The 20,265-nt window shown below is 39.7% G+C and overlaps 1 pseudogene; it reads left to right on the forward strand.

Annotated features, from left to right (window-relative positions):
- Positions 1–2,958: 2,958 nt before the first annotated feature.
- LOC102269696 (centromere protein R-like) lies at positions 2,959–11,361 on the forward strand (annotated as a pseudogene).
- The last annotated feature ends 8,904 nt before the right edge of the window (positions 11,362–20,265 follow it).

Raw genomic sequence — 20,265 nt, forward strand, 5'->3', positions numbered from 1 at the left:
AATTAAAAAAAGAAAAGAAAGCCTTCCTCAGTGATCAATGCAAAGAAATAGAGGAAAACAAAAGAATGAGAAAGACTAGAGATCTCTTCAAGGAAATTAGAGATACCAAGGGAACATTTCGCAATGATGGGCTCGACAAAGGACAGAAATGGTATGGACCTAACAGAAGCAGAAAATATTAAGTAGAGGTGGTAAGAATACAAAGAAAAACTGTAAAAAAAATTTCTTCATGACCAAGATAATCACAATGGTGTGATCACTGACCTAGAGCCAGACATCCTGGAATGTGAAGTCAAGTGGGCCTTAGAAAGCATCACTATGAACAAAGCTAGTGGAGGTGATGGAATTTCAGTTGAGGTATTTCAAATCCTGGAAGATGATGCTGTGAAAGTGCTACACTCAATATGCCAGCAAATTTGGAAAACTCAGCAGTGGCCACAGGACTGGAAAAGGTCAGTTTTCATTCTAATCCCAAAGAAAGGCAATGCAAAAAATCCTCAAACTACCACACGGTCGCACTCATCTCACACGCTAGTAAAGCAATGCTCAAAATTATCCAAGCCAGGCTTCAGCAATACATGAACCGTGAACTTCCTGATGTTCAAGCTGGTTTTAGAAAAGGCAGAAGAACCAGAGATCAAATTGCCAACATCCACTGGATCATGGAAAAAGCAAGAGAGTTCCAGAAAAACATCTATTTCTGCTTAATTGACTATGCCAAAGCCTTTGACTGCGTGGATCACAATAAACTGTGGAAAATTCTGAAAGGGATGGAAATACCAGACCACCTGACCTGCCTCTTGAGAAACCTGTATGCAGGTCAGGAAGCAACAGTTAGAACTGGACATGGAACAACAGACTGGTTCCAAATAGGAAAAGGAGTATGTTAAGGCTGTATATTCTCACCCTGCTTATTTAACTTGGGGCTTCCCTTGTATGCAGAGTACATCATGAGAAACACTGGACTGGAAGAAGCACAAGCTGGAATCAAGATTGCCTGGAGAAATACCAATAACCTCAGATATGCAGATGACACCACCCTTATGGCAGAAAGTGAAGAGGAAATAAAAAGCCTCTTGATGAAAGTGAAAAGGGAGAGTGAAAAAGTTGACTTAAAGTTCAACATTCAGAAAACCAAGATCATGGCATCTGGTCCCATCACTTCATGGGAAATAGATGGGGAAACAATGGAAACAGTGTCAGACTTTATTTTTCTGGGCTCCCAAATCACTGCAGACGGTGATTGCAGCCATGAAATTGAAAGATGCTTACTCCTTGGAAGAAAAGCTAGGACCAACCTAGATAGCATATTCAAAAGCAGAGACATTACTTTGCCAACAAAGGTCCATCTAGTCAGATCTATGGTTTTTCCAGTGGTCATGTATGGATGTGAGAGTTGGACTGTGAAGAAAGCTGAGTGCTGAAGAATTGATGCTTTTGAACTGTGGTGTTGGAGAAGACTCTTGAGAGTCCCTTGGACTGCAAGGAGATCCAACCAGTCCATCCTAAAGGAGATCAGTCCTGGGTGTTCTTTGGAAGGACTGATGCTAAAGCTGAAACTCCAGTACTTTGGCCACCTCATGGGAAGAGTTGACTCATTGGAAAAGACTCTGATGCTGGGAGAAATTGGGGGCAGGAGGAGAAGGGGACGACAGAGGATGAGATGGCTGGATGGCATCATCAACTCGATGGACATGAGTCTGGGTGATCTCTGGGAGTTGGTGATGGACAGGGAGGCCTGGCGTGGTGCAATTCATGGGGTCATAAAGAGTCAGACACGACTGAGTGACTGAACTGAACTGAACTGAACCTCAACATAATAAAAGCCATATATGACAAACCCTCAGCAAACATTATCCTCCATGGTGAAAAATTGAAATCAATTTCCTTAAAGTCAGGAACAAGACAAGGGTGCACACTCTCACCACTAGTATTCAACATAGTTTTGAAAGTTTTGGCCACAGCAATCAGAGCAGAAAAAGAAATAAAAGGAATCCAGATTGGAAAAGAAGAAGTAAACTCTCACTGTTGGCAGATGACATGATCCTCTACATAGAAAACTCTAAAGACTCTACCAGAAAATTACTAGAGCTAATCAATTAATATAGTAAAGTTGCAGGATATAAAATTAACCCAGAGAAATCCTTTGCATTCTTATACACTAACAATGAGAAAATAGAGAAATTAAGGAAACAATTCCATTCACCATTGCAACGAAAAGAATAAAATACTTAGAAATATATCTACCTAAAGAAACAAAAGACCTATATATCAGATCAGATCAGATCAGTGGCTCAGTCGTGTCCGACTCTTTGTGACCCCATGAATCGCAGCACACCAGGCCTCCCTGTCCATCACCAACTCCCAGAGTCCAACCAGACTCATGTTCATCAAGTCAGTGATACCATCCAGCCATCTCATCCTCTGTCGTCCCCTTCTCCTCCTGCCCCCAATTCCTCCCAGCATCAGAGTCTTTTCCAATGAGTCAACTCTTCCCATGAGGTGGCCAAAGTACTGGAGTTTCAGCTTTAGCATCATTCCTTCCAAAGAACTCCCAGGGCTGATCTCCTTTAGAATGGACTGGTTGGATCTCCTTGCAGTCCAAGGGACTCTCAAGAGTCTTTTCCAACACCACAGTTCAAAAGCATCAGTTGTTCGGCATTCAGCTTTCTTCACAGTCCAACTCTCACATCCATACATGACCACAGGAAAAACATAGCCTTGACTAGACAGACCTTTGTTGGCAAAGTAATGTCTCTGCTTTTGAATATCCTATCTAGGTTGGTCATAACTTTCCTTCTATATATAGAAAACTAAAAACACTGATGAAAGAAATCAAAGAAGACACAAATAGATGGAGAAATATACCATGTCATGGATTGGAAGAATCAACATAGTGAAAATGAGTATACTACCCAAAGCAATCTATAGTTCAATTCAATCCCTATCAAGCTTCCAATGGTATTTTCCACAGAACTAGGACATATAATTTCACCATTTGTATGGAAATACAAAAAACCTCGACTAGCCAAAGCAATCTTGGGAAAGAAGAATGGAACTGGAGCAATCAACCTGCCTGATTTCAGGTTCTACTACAGAGTTACAGTCATCAAGACACTATGGTACAGGCACAAAGACAGAAATATAGACCAATGGAACAAAGTAGAAAGCCCAGAGATAAACCCATGCACATATGGACACCTTATCTTTGACAAAGGAGGCAAGAATATACAATGGAGAAATGATAATCTCTTTAACAAGTGGTGCTGGGGAAACTGGTCAACCACTTGTAAAAGAATGAAACTAGAACATTTTGTAACACCACACACAAAAATAAACTCAAAATGGATTAAAGATCTAAATGTAAGACTGGAAACTATTAAACTCCTGGAGGAAAACAGGCAAAATACTCTCTGACATAAATCACAGCAGGATCCTCTATTACCCTCCTCTCTGAGTAATGGAAATAAAGGCAAAAATATACAAATGGAACGTAATTGAACTTAAAAGCTTTTGCACAACAAAGGAAACTATAAGCAAGGTGAAAAGACAGCCCTCAGAATGGGAGAAAATAATACCAAACGAAGCACTTGACAAAGAATTAATCTCAAAAGTATACAGCAACTCCTGCATCTCAATTCCAGAAAGATAAATGACCCAATCAAAAAATGGTCCAAAGAACTAAACAGACATTTCTCAAAGAAGACATACAGATGGCTAACAAACATGAAAAGATGCTCAACATCACTCATTATCAGAGATAATGCAAATCAAAACCACATTGAGGTACCATCACACACCAGTCAGAATGGCTGCTATGCAAAAATCTACAAGCAATAAATGCTGGAAAGGGTGTGGAGAAAATGGAACCCTCTTATGCTGGTGGTGAGAATGCAAACTAGTACAGCCACTATGGAGAACAGTGTGGAGATTCCTTAAAAAACTGGAAATAGAACTGCAATATGACCCAGCAACCCCACTGCTGGGCATACACACTGCTGTGGAAACCAGGATTGAAAGAGACATGTGTACCCACCCCAGTGTTCATCACAGCACTGTTTATAATAGCCAGGACATGGAGGCAACCTAGATGTCCATCAGCAGATGAATGGGTAAGAAAGTGGTGGTACATATACACAATGGAATATTACTCAACCATTAAAAAGAATACATTTGAATCAGTTCTAATGAGGTGGATGAAACTGGAGCCTATTATACAGAGTGAAGTAAGCCAGAAAGAAAAACACCAATACAGTATACTAAAGCATATATATGGAATTTAGAAAGACAGTAATGGTAACCCTATAAGTGGAACAGCGAAGGAGACACAGATGTATAGAACAGTTTATTTGACTCTGTGGGAGAGTGAGGGTGGGATGATCTGAGAGAATAGCATTGAAACATGTATATTATCATACGTGAAACAGATCGCCAGTCCAGGTCTGATGCATGAGACAGGGTTTTCAGGGCTGGTGCACTGGGATGACCCACATGATGAGATAGGGAGGGAGGTGGGAGGGGGGTTCAGATGGGGAACACATTTACACCCATGGGTGATTCATGTCAATGTATGGCAAAAAACCACTACAATATTGTAAAGTAATTCACCTCTAATTAAAATAAATTAAAACAAAAAAGGAAAAAAGATAAACTCAAAATTGAATAAACACCTAATGTATGACCAGAAAGTATAAAACTCATAGATTAAAACATAGGCAGAGCACTCCATAATATAAATCAATGCATGATCTTCTATCACTCACATCTTAGAGAAATGGAAATAAAAGTAAACAAGTGGGACTTAATTAAACTTAAAAGTTTTCACACAGCAATGGAAACTATAAACAAGGTGAAAAGACAACCCTCAGAATGGGAGAAAATAATTACAAATGAAACAACTAAGGATTAATTTCCAAAATACACAAGAAGCTCATACAACTTGATACCAGAAAAGCAAACAACCCAATCCAAAAGTGAGAAAAAGACATAAACAGACATTTCTCCGAAGAAGACATACAGATGGCCAACAAATATGTGAAAAGATGCTGCTGCTGCTGCTGCTAAGTCACTTCAGTTGTGTCCGACTCTGTGTGACCCCATAGACAGCAGCCCACCAGGCTCCGCCGTCCCTGGGATTCTCCAGGCAAGAACACTGGAGTGGGTTGCCATTTCCCTCTCCAATGCGTGAAAGTGAAAAGTGAAAGTGAAGTTGCTCAGTCGTGTCCGACCCTCAGCGACCCCATGGACTGCAGCCTACCAGGCTCCTCCGTCCATGGGATTTTCCAGGCAGGAGTACTGGAGTGGGGTGCCATTGCCTTCTCCAGAAAAGATGCTAGTATCACTCAATATTAGCAAATGCAGATCAAAACTACAATGAGATATCACCTCACACTGGTCAGAATGGCCATCATCAAAAATTCTGCAAACAATAAATGCTGGAAAGAGTGTGAAGGAAAGGGAACCCTCTTTCACTGTTGGTTTGAATGTAAATTTACACAGACACTATGGAAGACGGTATGGAGATTCCTTAAAAAACTAGGAATAAAACCTAGTCCTAGTTGGACTCAGCACTCCAACTCCTAGGCATACTACCCTGAATAAACCAAAATTGAAAAAGACACATATACCCCAATGTTCATTGCAGCACAATTTACAGTAGCTAGAATATGGAACCAAGCTGGATGTCACAGGCAGACGAATGGATAAAGAAATGTTGGTACATATACACCATGGAATATTACTCAGCAAAAAAAAAGGAATGCATATGTGTCAGTTCGAAATGAGGTGGATGAACCTAGAGCCTATTAAACAGAGTGAAGTAAATCAGAAAGATAAACGTTGTGAATTTAATTCAGATGATCATTATATCTACTACTGCCTGCAGGAATCCCTTAGAAGAAATGGAATAGCCATCATGGTCAAAAAGAGTCTGAAACGCAGTACTTGCATGCAATCTCAAAAACGACAGAATGATCTCTGTTCGTTTCCAAGGCAAACCATCCAATATCGCAGTAATCCAAGTCTATGCCCCAACCGGTAATGCTGAAGAAGCTGAAGTTGAATGGTTCTATGAAGACCTATAAGACCTTTTAAACTAACACCCAAAAAAGATGTCCTTTTCACTATAGGAGACTGGAATGCAAAAGTAGGAAGTCAAGAAACACGTGGAGTAACAGGCAAATTTGGCCTTGGAATACGGAATGAAGCAGGGCAAAGGCTAATAGAGTATTGCCAAGAGAATGCACTGGTCATAGCAAACACCCTCTTCCAACAACACAAGAGAAGACTCTACACATGGACAACACCAGATGGTCAACACCAAAATCAGATTGATTATATTTTTTGCAGCCAAAGATGGAGAAGCTCTATACAGGCAGCAGAAACAAGACCGGGAGCTGACTGTGGCTCAGATCATGAACTCCTTATTGCCAAATTAAGACTTAAATTGAAGAAAGTAGGGAAAACAACTAGACCATTTAGGTACGACCTAAATTAAATCCCTTATGATTACACAGTGGAAGTGAGAAATAGATTTAAGGGTCTAGATCTGATAGAGTGCCTGATGAACTATGGACGGAGGTTCATGATATTGTAGAGGAGACAGGGATCAAGACTATCCCCATGGAAAAGAAATGTAAAAAAGCAAAATGGCTGTCTGGGGAGGCCTTACAAATAGCTATGAAAAGAAGAGAAGTGAAAAGCAAAGGAGACAAGGAAATATATAAGCATCTGAATGCAGAGTTCCAAAGAATAGCAAGAAGAGATAAGAAAGCCTTCCTCAGCTATCAATGCAAAGAAATAGAGGCAAATAACAGAATGGAAAAAACTAGAGATCTCTTCAAGAAAATCGGAGATACCAAAGGAACATTTCATGCAAAGATGGGCTCGATAAAGGACAGAAATGGTATGGACCTAAGAGAAGCAGAAGATATTAAGAAGAGGTGGCAAGAATACACAGAAGAACTGTACAAAAAAGATCTTCACGACCCAGATAATCACGATTGTGTGATCACATACCTAGAGCCAGACATCCTGGAATGTGAAGTCAAGTGGGCCTTAGAAAGCATCACTATGAACAAAGCTAGTGGAGGTGATGGAATTCCAGTTGAGCTATTTCAAATCCTGGAAGATGATGCTGTGAAAGTGCTGCACTCAATATGCCAGCAAATTTGGAAAACTCAGCAGTGGCCACAGGACTGGAAAACGTCAGTTTTCATTCCAATCCCAAAGAAAAGCAATGCCAAAGAATGTTCAAACTACCACACAATTGCACTCATCTCACACGCTAGCAAAGTAATACTCAAAATTCTCCAAGCCAGGCTTCAGCAGTACGTGAACTGTGAAATTCCAGATGTTCAAGCTGGTTTCAGAAAAGGCAGGTGAACCAGAGATCAAATTGCCAACATCTTATGCATTATCAAAAAAGCAAGAGAGTTCCAGAAAAACATCTACTTCTGCTTTATTGACTATGCCAAAGCCTTTGACTGTGTGAATCAAAACAAACTGGAAAATTCTTGAAGAGATGGGAATACCAGACCACCTTACCTGCCTCCTGAAAAATCTGTATGCACGTCAAGAAGCAACAGTTAAAACTGGTCATGAAACAACAGACTGGTTCCAAATTGGGAAAGGAGTACTTCGAGGCTTTATATTGTCACCCTGCTTATTTAACTTAAATGCAGAGTATATCATGCGAAATGCCAGGCTGGATGAAGGACAATTTGGAATCAAGATTGCTGGGAGAAATACCAATAACTTCAGATACGCAGATGACACAACCCTTATGAGAGAAAATGCAGAGAAACTATAGAGTTTCTTGGTGCAAGTGAAAGAAGAGAGTGGAAAAGCTGGCTTAAAATTCAACATTTGGAAAACTAAGATAATGGCATCTGTTCCCATTACTTCATGGCAAATAGATGGGGAAACAACGGAAACAGTGAGAGACTTTCTTTACTCTTCAAAATCACTGCAGATGGTGACTGCAGTCATGAAGTTTAATGACGCTTGCTCCTTGGAAGAAAAGCTATGAACAACCTAGACAGCATATTAAAAAGCAGAGATATTACTTTGCTGACAAAGGTCCATATAGTTAAAGCTCTGGTTTTTCTAGTAGTTATGTATGGATTTGAGAGTCGGACCATAAAGAAAGCTGAGCACAGAAGAATTGATGCTTTTTAACTGTGGTGTTGGAGAAAACTCTTGAGAATCCTTTGGTCTGCAAAACTAGTCAATCCTAAAGGAAATCAGTCCTGAATAGTCATTGGAAGGACACGTGCTGAAGCCAAAACTCCAATTGTTTGGCCACCTGATGCGAAGTACTGATTCATTGGAAAAGACCCTGTTGCTGGGAAAGATTGAAGGTAGGAGGAGAAGGGGACAACAGAGGATGAGATGGTTGGATGGCATCACCAACTTGATGGACATGAGTTTGAGGAAGCTACATGAGTTGGTGATGGACAGGGAAGCCTGACATGCTGCAGTCCATGGGGTCACAAAGAGTCAGACATGACTGAGCAACTGAACTGAATTGAATGCATATATATAGAATCTAGAAAGATGGTACCAAAGAATTTGTTTGCAGGGCATCAGTGGAGAAACAGACACATACAACAGACTTATGGACATGGGGGAGAGGGGAGGAGAGGGTGAGATGTAAGGATAGAGTAACATGGAAACTTACATTACCATATGTAAAATAGATAGCCAATGGGAATTTGTTATATGTCTCAGGAAACCAAAACAGGGGCTCTGTATCAACCTAGGGGGTGGGATAAGGAGGGAGATGGGAGGGAGGTTTAAGAGGGAGGGAAGATATGTATACCTATGGCTGATTCATGTTGAAGTTTGACAGAAAAGAACAAAATTCTGTAAAGTAATTATCCTTCAATTAAAAAATAATTTTTTCAAGATAAAAGGACACTACTAGAAAAAATGTCAATTGATATGATACATTACATTCATAGAATGAAAAAATAATATATAATCATCTCAATAGACAAAGCATTTAACAAAATTCAACATTCATTTATGATTAAAAAATTCATAAAAATTTAGCATAAGAGGAATGTGTCTCACCATAATAAAGGCTATTTATGAGAAACCCATGCTAATACCATATACCTGGTGTTAAATGGTTGAAAGCTGTTTCTCTAAGATCAGGAACAAGACAAGAGTGTGCCCACTCTTACCACTCCTATTTGACATTCTTAGCTAGAGCAATCAAGCAAATAAACAAAAAAATATATCAGAATTGGATAGAAAGAAGTAAAAGTGTCTTTATTAGAAGATGACATGATTATATATATATATAAATGCTAAATTTTCAACCAAATGAGCAAGATAAAAATCAACACACAAAAATCAGCAACATTTATTTACTCTAGAACATTAAAAAAAATAACTTGATCCCATTTATAATAGCATCAAAAAAACATGAGGAATAAATCTAACTAAGGAGATGAAAGATCTCTAAAAACTACAAGAAATTGAAATAAAATGAAGAAGATACAAATAAATGGAAAGGAATCCCTTGTTTATGAATTAGAAAAATCAATATTGTTAAAATGTCAATACTACTAAAAGCTATCCATATATTCAAGGCAATTTTTATTAAGATTCTGAAGGCATTTTTTTAAGACATAGGAAAAGCACTACTAAAATTTATATGGAACTGCAAAACACCTTAAATAGCCAAAGAAATCCTTTAGAAATAAGAACAAAGCAAGAGTGTTTCCCTCAGAAGGTTCTCTGTTTTTGGAAGTGGTTGTTCAGTGATTTTATCCAGTTACAGGAATGTGTCCCAGAATGACGAAGTGCCTTTTAAAAGATCACAGAAATTGGATGGTCTATTAAAAGCAAATGCATTCGATTCTTCAAAAATCACAAGGAAGAAAAGTGCTGCAGCCTATTCTCCAACAGCTGCTGCTGCTGCTAAGTCGCGTCAGTCGTGTATGACTCTGTGCGACCCCATGGACTATAGGCTACCAGGCTCCTCCGTCCATGGGTTTCTCCAGGCAAAAGTCCTGGAGTGGGTTGCCATTGCCTTCTCCTTCTCCAACAGCTGGAACCTGCCAAATGAGCCCATTTGCTTCTTCCACAAACTCTAAGGAGGAAGACAGTAAAAATAATCCATCAAATGGAAAGAGGAAAAACTGGAATCACTTCAGTATAACTAATAAGATAAATCTACCACACAGTTCAGTTCAGTTCAGTCTCTCAGTCGTGTCCGACTCTTTGAGACCCCATGAATCGCAGCACGCCAGGCCTCCCTGTCTATCACCAACTCCCGGAGTTCACCCTTGCAGTCCAAGGGACTCTCAAGAGTCTTCTCCAACACCACAGTTCAAAAGCATCAATTCTTCGGCCCTCAGCCTTCTTCACAGTCCAACTCTCACATCCATACATGACCACAGGAAAAACCGTAGCCTTGACTAGACGAACCTTTGTTGGCAAAGTAATGTCTCTGCTTTTGAATATGCTGTCTAGGTTGGCCATAACTTTCCTTCCAAGGAGTAAGTGTCTTTTAATTTCATGGCTATAGTCACCATCTGCAGTGATTTTGGAGCCCAAAAAATAAAGTCTGACACTGTTTCCACTGTTTCCCCATCTATTTCCCATGAAGTGATGGGACCAGAGGCCATGATCTTAGTTTTTTGAATGTTGAGCTTTAAGCCAACTTTTCACTCTCCTCTTTCACTTTCATCAAGAGGCTTTTTAGTTCCTCTTCACTTTCTGCCATAAGGGTGGTGTCATCTGCATATCTGAGGTTATTGGTATTTCTCCCAGCAATCTTGATTCCAGCTTGTGTTTCTTCCAGTCCAGTTTTTTTCATGATGTACTCTGCATATAAGTTAAATAAGCAGGGTGACAATATACAGCCTTGACGTACTCCTTTTCCTATTTGGAACCAGTCTGTTGTTCCATGTCCAGTTCTAACTGTTGCTTCCTGACCTGCATACAAATTTCTCAAGAGGCAGATCAGGTGGTCTGGTATTCCCATGTCTTTAAGAATTTTCCACAGTTTATTGTGATCCACACAGTCAAAGGCTTTGGCATAGTCAATAAAGCAAAACAATGACAAATTCATGGTGTTGCTACCTAAAGTTGAGAAATAATGGAAATAATGTAAAATCTAAGTAGTATACAGGTTTTGGAAGGCATTAAAGAGCTTGAAAACCTCATTGGTATCTACCTTGCATAATGTGTCTAAAAAAAAGAAATGCGGAAAACAAAGGACTAATGACAAAAGTAACAAAACAAAAACTATTTGAAATGAAGAATTCAGGACTTCACAACAAAGGTATTTAGCAGAAATACACTAACTATGAATGCCAACTTCTGTATCTGGCTGATCATGTTTAAAGAAACAGAAGAGATGCTTGTAATTAATTTTCCCAGTATATATCAGATCATAGCATGGGCAGGTGCATGTCTATATACATTTTCTTGCAGGTAATTTAAACTTTCTGTACACACTAATAGATAATCTCAGTGTAAATAATATGTTTCTTCTTGACCCTTTAAAGTAAGCCAGCATATAGAAAAGGATCTTAACTTATATTCTGTATCTCATATGCTTCTGTATAGTTTGAGTATTTGTGAATAGACTTAATAAAGCATGAATGAAAATGACAAAAAAAGAGAATAAAGCAAGAGTCATCACAATTCAAAACAGTACATACTAACATAAAAGCAGACACATATACCAATGGAACACAATTGAGAACCCAGAAATAAACTCAAGAATATATGGTCAACTAACATTTGACAAAGGAACCAATGGAGAAAAGGCAGCTTTTTCAATCAATGGTGCTGGAATAATTGCATTTTCACATGCAAAAAATAAAATCGGACCCATAACTTATACCACTTACAAAACTTAACTCAAAATGGATTAAAGACTTAAATGTAAGAATTGAAATCATGAAACTCTTGGAAGAAAACAGGAATAAAGCTTCTTGATGCAGATTTACTAATGATTTTTGGACACCTAAACCCAAGCAACACAATAAAAAATAAACAAGTGGAAAGAACCTCCAAGATGCCAGAAGAATAAGACATGGAGCTCACCTTCTTCCCAGAGATACTACAAAATTACATCTATATGTGGCATAACTCCCACAGAACATCTACTGAATGCTGGCAGAAGACCTCAGACTTCCAAAAAGGCAAGAATACTTCCACATAACTGAGTAGGGCAAAAGAAAAAATATATATACAAAGGAACTTGAGCCTCTATGAGGGAGCTGTGAAGGAAGAAAAGTTTCCAATACTATGAAGTCCCCTCACTGGCAGAGACAGGAGGCAGGGAGCTTTGGAGCTTCAGAGGAGAGTGCAGTGTGCAGGGGGCAAAGTGGAAAGTCCTGCACAGAGAGTCAGTGCCTATTGGCACTCTCTAGCCTGAGATAATTGTTTGCTTGCCCACCAGGGCAGGTAGGAACTGAGTGCTGAAGCTTGAGCTTTGAAGGTCAGACTCCAGGGAGAGGACTAGGGGTTGGCTGAGTGAAGACAGCCTGAGGAGTCCAAGAAAGAAGGCTTGGCCCATCAAAGAGGCAAGGGACCATCGTTAGGGGTTGTACAAGGAGAGAGGCTTGCCCGCTCACAGGCAGCAGGGCACTGCCTGCATGAGCTCCAGGTGTAGACTCCAGCCATGACTACTATCTCAAGCCCTAGAGGCAGACATGGACTGCTACTGCTGCTATCACTGCCCCAAAGTTCCTGTGAGTAAGTGTAGGTCACTGCCCACACCTTTACAGAAGCCTATGAAGCCTGCCACTGCCAAAGGTCCTATGATCCTGGACCAACTTACTCAGGAGAGTTCATGGCATGCCCTGTGCTATTGCAAACTTCCTGCTGGTCTCTGCCACTGCAGGCATTCCCCACATGTCCCAAATGTGGCTGTCATATCCCTCCCACTCTTTGGCTTGAGTAAGTATGCCCTAATCATCTGCTGCTTTCACCCCCTCTCACCTGGTCAGGAAACAGACACCAAAGGGTGGTTACACACAGAGGTGGGGCCAAAACCAAAGCTGGGCCCCAGAAGTGGCACAACCAAAGAAGAGGATTGGAAACCTCTCCTGCAGCTGCAGGAGCTGTGGATTAAATCCCCTCAATCAGATTGGTAAACCTGCATCTGTGGAATATCTGAATAGATAATGAATGTTCTCATAATTGAGGCTGTTCTAGCTTTAACAACTGTGGACATTGGGGACAAATACACACGAGAACTGGGCCTGCTGTTCAGTTCTGAGCCAAAGTCTGAGCCTGCTCCACAGTGCCCACAGCAGGTCCAAAGACAGTACTGGAGGATTGGAGGGGAAGGCAGGGATTGGCTCTGACTCACTTAGCAGGGAAGGACACTGACAGCTGAGGTTCTGGGAAAATATAATTATTACTACTAGTTTTTGTTTTGTTCTATTGTTCTTTTTATTATATTTTATTTTTCCTAATTTTTTCTTCTCTATCTTTTATTTAATATATTTTTTTCTATTTTACTTTGTGTTTTTTTTGTTATAATGCATTACTTCTTTATTTTTTCCTTTGCTCTGTTTTAATCTCTGTTTAACTATATTTTTACTCGTAGTTTTGTGTTATTTCCTTATACTTTATTTCTTTTTTTAATCATTTGTGAGCTTATTTTATTCATTTTTGCCTATTTAAATTAGCTTTATGCTTTTGATTTGTTTTTGTTAGTTTAGTTTTTATTGTTGGTTTACATTGTGGATTCATTTATTTCTTTGATTGCTCTCTTCTCTCTTATTTTCTCTGTTTTTCTCTCTGTGTGATTATTTGTCTGTTTTGTTTTGCTTTTACCATTTGCCTTGGGGGTTTAACTTGTTCATTTCCTTTTTTTTCCTCTTCTGCACCATGAAACTTGCAGGATGTTGTTTCTCTGGCAAGGGTCAGGTCTCAGTCTCTGAGGTAGGACAGCCAAGTCCAGGATACTGGACTGTCAGAGAGCTCCCAGCCTCAGGAAATACTAATCAGCAAGAGCTCTCCCAAAGGTCTCCATCTCAATATCAAGACATGGCTCCACTCATTGGCTAGCAAACTCCAGTGTTGCATACCTCATGGCAAACAACTAGAAAGACAGGAACACAAACCCACTCATTAGCAGACAGGTTACCCAAAGTCACAATAATCTCAAAGACACCCCGGAACATACCACCTGATGCAGCCCTGTCCATCAGAGGGGCAAGATTCAGATAAGCCCACCAGAATGCAGGCGTGAGTCCCCCCTACCCAAGCCACTGGACCAAACTCAACCACTAGGGGCAGATACCAAAAGCAAGAAGAACAATGACTCTGCAGCCCACAGAAAAGAGATTTCAAACATAGTAAATTAAACAAAATGTGAACACAGAGAACTATGTTGCAGATGAAGGAACAAGGTAAAAACCCACAAGAACAAATAAATGAAGAAGCAATAGACCTCTTCGATCTACCTGAAAAAATTTCAGAGTAATGATAGCAAAGATGACCCAAAATATCAGAAATAGACTGGAAAAAATACAAGGAATGTTTAACAAGGACCTAACCTGATGTGAAGAGCCGACTCATTGGAAAAGAACCTGATACTTGGAAAGATTGAAGGCATAAGGTGAAAGGGATGGCAGAGGATGAGATGGTTAGATAGCATCACTGACTAAATGGACATACGTTTGAACAAACTCCTGGAGATAGTGAAGGTCAGGGAAGGCTGATGTGCTGTAGTCCATGGGGTCACAAAGAATCAGACACAACCTAGGGACTAAACAACAACAAATTAGGACTAAAGAACAAACAGTGATGAACAAAAAAATAACTAAAATTAAAAATACTCTAGAAGGAATCAATAGCAGAATAACTGAGGCAGAAGAATGGATAAGTGAGCTGAAATAAAGAATACTGGAAATAACTGCTCCAAAGAGAATAAAGAAAAAAGAACTAAAAGAAATGGAGATTGTAGTTCAAAATTTCCCTAACACAGAAAAGGAAATAATCATCCAAGTCCAGGAGGATTGGAGGGTACCATCCAGGATAAACACAAGGAGAAACATGCTGAGACATATATTAATCAAAGTAACCAAAATTAAATACATAAAATGTTTGAAAGAAACAGTAAGGGAAAACTAACGAATAACAAACAAGGGAATTCCCATAAGGTAATCAGCTAATTTTTCAGTAGAAACTGAGAGGGCCGGAAGGGAATGGCATGATTTATTTGAAGTGATGAAAAGACTATAACCAAGAATAATCTTGATTCGAGGCTCTCATTTAGATTTGACAGAGAAAACAGAAGTTTCACTGACAAGTAAAAGATAAGACAATTCAGCATCACCAAATCAGCTTTACAAAAAATGCTAAAGGAACTTCTCTAGGCAGGAAATAAAAAAGAAAAAAAAATGACCTACAAAAACAAACCCAAAACAGTTAAGAAAATGGCAATGGGAGCATACATATCAGTAATCACCTTAAATGTAAACGGATTAAATGCTCCAACCTAAAGGCTGGCTGAATGGACACAAAAACAAGAACCATATACATGCTGTCTAAAAAAGACCCACTTCAAACCTTGGGGTACATTCAGGCTTAAAGTGAGAGGATGGAAAAAGATACTCCAGGCAAATGGAAATTAAAAGAAGCCTGGAACACCAATACTCATTTGACAAGATAGACTTTAAAATAAATATTATTACAAGAAACAGGGAAGGACGCTACATAAACATCACAGGATCAGCCTAAGAAGAAGACATCACAATTATAAACATATACACACCCAACACAGGAGCACATCAAAACACATGGCAAATGCTAACACCCATGAAAGTGGAAATCAGCAGTAACATAAGAGTAGTGGGGAATTTCAACACCTCACTTACACCAATTGATAGGTCATCCAGACAGAAAATTAATAGGGAAACACAAGTCTTAAATTACACACTAGACCAGATGGACTTAATTGAAATTTATAGGACATCCTAACAAAACCCACTCACTCTAGTGTCTCATATGGTAAAGAATCTTCCAGAAATGCAGGAGACCTGGGTTTAATCACCTGGGTTGGGAAGATCTCCTGGAGAAGAAAATGGCAACCCACTCCAATATTCTTGCCTGGAGAATCCCATGAACAGAAGAGCCTGGTAAGCTACAGTCCATAGGGCCGCAAAAATTCAGACATGACTGAATGACTAAGCTACTACCCTAAAATGGCAAAATACACATTCTTATTAAATGGAGGCAGAACATTCTACAGGACAGAGCACATCTTGGGGTACAAATCACGTGTTAGTAAATTTAAGAAAACTGAAATTGTATCAGGCATCTTTTCCAAACACAACACTATGACATTAGAACTCACTTACAGGAAAAAAAAAAAAAAAACTGTAAAAAACAAAACCCACATGGAGGCTTCAGTTCAGTTCAGTCATTCAGTCTTGTCTCTTTGTGACCTCATGGATTGCAGCATGACAAGCTTCCCCGTCCATCACCAACTCCTGGAGCTTAATCAAACTCATGTCCATTGAGTTGGTGATGCCATCCAACCATCTCATCCTCTGTCATCCCCTTCTCCTGCCTTCAATCTTTTGCAGCATGAGGGTCCTTAACCAGTGAGTCAGTTCTTCGCATCAGGTGGCTGAAGTATTGGAGTTTCAGCTTCAGCATCAGACTTTCCAATGAATATTCAGGACTGATTTCCTTTAGGATTGACTGGTTTGATCTTCTTGCTGTCCAAGGGACTCTCAAGAGTCTTCTCTAAGACCACAGTTCAAAAGCATCAATTCTTCAGCACTCAGCTTTCTTTATAGTCCAACTCTCACATCCATACATTACTACTAGAAAAACCATAGCTTTGACTAGATGGACTTTTGTCAGCAAAGTAATGTCTCTGCTTTTTAATATGTTATCTAGGTTGGTCATAGTTTTTCTTCCAAGGAGCAAGTGTCATTTAATTTCATGGCTATAGTAGCCATCTGCAGTGATTTTGGAGCCCCCCAAAAAAGAAAGTCTCTCACTCTTTCCATTGTTTCCCCATCTATTTGCCATGAAGTGACGGGACCAGATGCCATAATCTTAGTTTTCTGAATGTTGAGTTTTAAGCCAACTTTTCCACTCTCCTCTTTCACTTTCATCAAGAGGCTCTTTAGTTCTTCTCTTTCTGCCATGAGGGTGGTGTCATCTGAATATCTGAGGTTATTGATATTTCTCCCAGCAATCTTGATTCCAGCTAGCTTGTGCTTCATCCAGCCTGGCATTTCACATGATGTACTCTGCATATAAGTTAAGTAAGCAGGGTGACAATATACAGCCTTGATGTACTCCTTTCCCAATTTGGACCCAGTCTGTTGTTCCATGTCCAGTTATAACTGTTGCTTCTTGACCTGCATACAGATTTCTCAGGAGGCAGGTAAGGTGGCCTGGTATCCCCATCTCTTTAAGAATTTTCCACAGTTTGTTTTGATCCACACAGTCAAAGGCTTTGGCGTAGTCAATAAAGCAAAAGTAGACGTTTTTCTGGAACTCTCTTGCTTTTTCGATGATACAGTGGATGTTGTCAATTTGATCTCTGGTTCCTCTGCCTTTTCTAAATCCAGCTTGAACATCTGGAAGTTCATGGCTCACATACTGTTGAAGCATGGCTTGGGTGATTTTGAGCATTACTTTGCTAGTGTGTGAGATTAGTGCAATTGTGTGGTAGTTTGAACATTCTTTGGCACTACCTTTTTTTGGAATTGGAAAGACTAGAAATCACCTCCACTAGTTTTTTTTTTTTTGTAGTGATGCTTAGTAAGGCCCACTTGACTTCCCATTCCAGGATGTCTGGCTCTAGGTGAGTGATCACACCATCATGGCTATCTGGGTCATGAAGATCTTTTTTGTATAGTTCTTCTGTGTATTCTTTCCACCTCTTCTTATCTTCTGCTTCTGTTAGGTCCATACCGTTTCTGTGTTTTACTGTGCCCATCTTTGCATGAAATGTTTCCTTGGTGTCTCTAATTTTCTTGAAGAGATCTCTGGTTTTTCCATGGAGGATTAACAGCATGCTATTAAATAACCAAGAGATCACTGAAGAAATCAAAGAGGAAATAAAAAACACCTAGAAAAAATGCCAATCAAAATCGAATGAACCAAAACCTATAGTATGCAGCAAAAGCAGTTCTAAGAGGGAAGTTTAGAGGCATACGATCTTACCTCAAGAAACAAGATAAATGCCAGTAAACAACCCAGCCTTACACCTAAAGCAACTAGAGAAAGAAGAACAAACAAAATCCAAAGTTAATAAAAGGAAAGAAATAAAGATCAGAGCAAAAATGAATGATAAAAAATTAAAACAATAGTAAAGATCAATGAAACCAGATCAATAAAAACTGGTTGTTTGAGAAGATAAACAAAATTGATAAACCATTAGCTAGAGTCATCAAGAAAAATAGGGAGAGGACTCAAATTAATAAAATTAAAAATGAAAGAAGTTACAGTTGACACCACAGAAATACAGAGGATCATAAAAAACTACCATAAACTACTATATGCCAATAAATGGACAACCTGGAAGAAATGGACAAATTCTTAAAAACTTGTAAGATTACACAAGGAAGAAATAGAAAATATGAACAGACCAATCACAAACACTGAAATTGAAACTGTGATTTAAAATTTTTCAACAAAGAGAAGTCCCAGGCCAGATGGCTTCACAGGCACATTATATCAAACACTTACAGAAGAGCTAACACTTATTCTTCTCAAATCCTTTCAAAAACTTGCAGAAGGAGGAACACTTCCAAACATGTTCTATGAGATCACCATCACCCAGATACCAAAACCAGACAAAGATATTACAAAAAAGAAGACTACACTGGTGAATATAGATGCCAAAATCCTCAACAGAATACTAGCAAACAGAATCCAACAACACATTAAAAGGATCATACACATGATCAAGTGGGATTTATCCCAGTTTTGAAAGGGCTCTTCAATATACATAAATAAATCAACGTGATACACCATATTAACAAATGTGAAGGAAAAAATCCTAAATAGATACAGAAAAAGCCTTCAACAAAATTCAGCATCCATTCATGATAAAAAAAAAAAACCTACAGAAAGTGGGTATAGAGGGAACCTTTTGCTGTTGTTTAGTTGATAAGTCATGTCCAACCCTTTGTGACCCCATGGACTGTAGCCTGCTGGTCTCCTCTGTCAATAGGATTTTCCAGGCAAGAATACTGGAGTGGGTTACCAATTCCTTCTCCACAGGATCTTCCTGACCCAGGCATCAAACCTTGCCTTCTCTATAATTAAGCAAATATTGGCAATTTGATCTCTGGTTCCCCTGCCATTTCCAAACCCAGCTTGTACATCTGGAAGTTCTCAATGCAAGTATTGCTGAAGCCTAGTTTGAAGGAAACTCTGGAAATGGTGTTTAGTTGTGGATGTGTCTGGTAATGAAAGTAAAATCTGATGTTGTAAAGAATAGCATTGCAGAGGTGGTCCCAAGATGGCAGAGGAATAGGAAGGGGAGACCACTTTCTCCCCTACAAATTGATCAAAAGGTCATTTGGATATTGAGCAACTTCCACAGGGCAACTTCCAAAGGCTGGCAGAGGATACCAGGCAGCCAGAAAGGCATCCAGAAAGGCAGCCCAATCTCTTCAAAAGGAGGTAGGACAAAATATAAAAGACAAAAACAGAGAAAAAAGTTTTAAGGATGGAGACCTGTCCTGGGGAGGGAGTCATGAAGGAGGAGAAGTTTCCACACAATAAGAAACCCTCTCACTGGCATGTCTGTGGAGAGTTTTGGAATCTCAGAGGGCAACATAACCGGGAGGAAAAAAAACACCCCACAGAACATGTGCCTAACTGTGACTACTAGCAGAGAAGTGGCACAGATGCTCACACCCACCAGAAGTAAGTGGGGGCTGTGCAGGGAGGCACATGCTGGATCGTTGGTTCTTAGGGTAAGGACCAGGCCTGAATGCCCTGAGGACAATCTGAGGGAGCTAATGTGAGGTATCAACCCAAACTGTGGGATCGCCAGAGCGACAAAAAAACAAACAGACCTTTCCAGCGAAAAGCTCTAACTCCACACAGTGATCCCTGGAGTGCTCACAGAACCAAGGATTGAGCGAATACCAAAGGAGAGGAAGAAGGCATCCCCTCCCTGGAGGCAGAGAAACAGATGTGCGACAGCCAGAGTCACAAGGCAAAGGGCTGCTGCAATCTTGGCCCCAGAGACTGCATTTTCCACCAAACTGTGAGCTGGCTGCCAGTTGCTAACCACATCTTCCT

The sequence above is a fragment of the Bos mutus genome, chromosome X, assembly GCF_027580195.1.
Source record: "Bos mutus isolate GX-2022 chromosome X, NWIPB_WYAK_1.1, whole genome shotgun sequence".
NCBI classification, from domain to species: domain Eukaryota; kingdom Metazoa; phylum Chordata; class Mammalia; order Artiodactyla; family Bovidae; genus Bos; species Bos mutus.